This window comes from Glycine max, chromosome 4 (assembly GCF_000004515.6).
Source record: "Glycine max cultivar Williams 82 chromosome 4, Glycine_max_v4.0, whole genome shotgun sequence".
Classification (NCBI taxonomy): Eukaryota; Viridiplantae; Streptophyta; class Magnoliopsida; order Fabales; family Fabaceae; genus Glycine; species Glycine max.
In genome coordinates, this window is record NC_016091.4 from 1,885,784 (window position 1) to 1,888,992 (window position 3,209).

Below are 3,209 nucleotides of genomic sequence, written 5' to 3' on the forward strand. Positions count from 1 at the left end.
CGATATATAATGATCACTCTTTTTTTTTACAGCGAGTTTAAAAGATTAAAACGGTGCTATTTTCACAAAGGAGAAATAAATTAATAATTTTCTATGAGTAAAAAACTAAACTGAGATTAAATCATTTGAAATTCGAAATTAAGAACTAAATATGAATTTAGTTTATGTAAGTTTATATTTTTTTTTAATTTTAGTAAAAAAAAATTTAGTGTTTATAAATTTGTCATTTTTTAATTTACTCCTGAAAATGCAAACTCACGGGAATAAAAACAAAAAAAATAAAATTTAAAAAATCCAAATTTATAAAAACTAAAAATGAACAAAAACAATTTGCAATGATTAAAATTAAAAAAAAAAAGACAAAGTTACAAAAATTAAATTTATATTTAAGCTATATTTTCGTGACATTTGATTAAAATATAACTGAATTATGTATTATTAGCCTATTAGGAGAGAAAATTCATAAATATTTTACATCAATAACAATAACATATGTGATTCGAAAAAACTCAAAATCACATATAGTTTTTTTATTAGTTAGAAACGGATAGTTAATTTGAGTGGTACATGTTTGATTTATTTTGAATAAAGTGTCAAATTTAAGTTTTACTTACGAAAAAGATTTCACTAACAAAACTAACCTAACTATAACATGGATGTTTCCAAGTCAAACAGTATTTCCATGCTTTATACTTGAAAAAGGATAGCATTTCTTGGCACCATATATTCAGGGGAGGCAAAATTCCCAGCAGATGCTTTGGGGAAACATGGGATGAATTTGAATTGGGATTGCAAGTTATTTGAATTTTCCCCGTATTTTCTTTTTCATTTGCTGGCAGATGATGCAGTCATCTATATAAATAAATAAATAAATAACTCAAACAATGTTATTTTCTATAGAGATGATGAAACCCAACTCAACATGATTTAGTGAATTAAATTCAAGTCTTCTAAACCGATTTTTTTTTTCGAAGGTGATTCTTCTCGATCTCTCCCCTTAAAATTTCATTACATTCTCTAATTACAGTGTTAGTGGCTTAGTGTGACAGCCGATAGGCATTTTCTTTTTCAAGACGTTACAAAACGCGTCAATTTTCAATTTACCGTTAGAAGCAAGTTCAATATATTTTATTTGTCTTTGATATAATAAACTTTATTTTTAAGTCCAGTAATGTATAAAAAAATTGAGATATATTTTTAATGACCAAAATATTTTTTAACCATTAATTACTTTCTGTAAGTGTTTCTATAAAATTTTAGTGATTAAAAAAGAATCAAATACTAAAAGATATTAAGTCTACTGTAAACAATGTTGCAATATCATTTTTGAAAAGATAAAAAAATCAAATCTAGTTTTTGCACACACAAAAAAAGTAAAATAACAAGTAATTGGTCCAAGTAAGATCAATCTTAATTCTTATGTATGGAAGAAATTTAATTAGAAGAAGGCAATTCAGTTTGTGTCTTCATATCTCTCAAAAGAAAATAGTCTCAGATAGAAGAAAAAAAACTCCTTACAATCGTACGTGTATATAAAAATATGAAGATACAACCACACGTATGTCCTCTCATTTTTATTTTTGTAGACAAAGGTACATTCCTTTTAATAATACAATTTTTTTCGAACAAAATAACAACCTTCATGCAAGTGCAACTTTAGAGGAAAAAGTTGTGAAACAAGGTATATAACTTTCTCGTGAAAGATTTACAGTGTATTTATTACATTTTTAAATATATATATATATATATATATATATATATATATATATATATATATATATATAAAGAATATATTTTATTATTTTTTATAAAAAAAAGTTATCATTACAACTATCTCATAAAATAAAAAAGATATTTTAAAATAAATAATTCAAATTTTATTTTCTCTTAAATCCGAACGACCTAATCAAATTGACCCTTGAATATCTCTTAAAATTAGACATGGTGTCACCAACATCAATGAATACCACTCAAAATAGTTAGTTAACATTCACTTAAACATATAATCAACGAATGTTACATGATAATAAAGATAACTCTGTAAAAAATGATAATAAAGATTAAAAAAATGAATTCAGATTTTTGAAAGATAAAAAAAAAAATTAAGTCTTAATTCCCAAATAGGGGATCTTAATTAAAAATAACATATCCGCTTATACCATAAAGTTAAGTCTTAATTTTGAAGGATAATGTTTTAAAAACTATTTTCATTCCCATTAAGTTCTGTGTACTTAACATATAATATATTTTTAAAATATAACTAAACATCGACTATAGAATAATTTGTTACAAGTATTTAGTTTATTTAAAATCAGTGTACATATTATTAAGATAATAATAAAATATTCAACAATGGAATTATTAAATACGCATAGTTCATGGTCATTAACCTTCTAGTCTGTTTTTGGCTGAATCAACGGGCTAACGCCTAAAACAAATAAACAACTAACCACCAGACACAAGAGCTAATTAACCTTCTAGTCTTTTATTTGCGTAAAAAAGAACTAATGAAAGGAAATAGGAAAGAGAAAAAATACAGGAATATTAAATTTATACTATATGTATAAAAGGAGAAATAATTAGGAGGATAATTTTCTATAACAGATTTTTTAGAAATCTTAAATAATTTTATATTAAAATATATTGAAATAAAAAAAATATTTTTTTAATTAATATAAAATATTTTAATATAACTTATTTATTTATTGTATTCTCCTTTTTTTTACTCATCCAAACAAGTGAAAAAAACACGCCTATTTTTTTCCTATTCATCCAAATAATACAACTTTTCTACTTTGTTCATCTCCTATTTCTATCAGATCTATTTATTTCCTACTATTTCATTTTCAATTCAAACAAATCATAAGAGTTGGAACTTGGAAGAAAGACAGTCCGAAACATCGATGTAACAATCACCTTGGAGAACAAGGAATTCTGAAACACGGACACAAGCAATGATCATTAATCCTTACGTTGGAAGTTCACACACACATAGAGCCAATGGTCATTAAGACTTAACTTGGAAGTTGGGAGGAAGAAAGTCTGAAACATCGATCATCGAAAATTCGAAGCCACCACCTTGAATTCCAAAATTGTCAGCGTGTAGGAGAAATATTACTAATCTACAACTTCCTCAATTAGATTTTCGTATCAATTGATCGATTTTATTTGGTGAAAAAAACACACAAAGACGATAGACGAACAAAAAG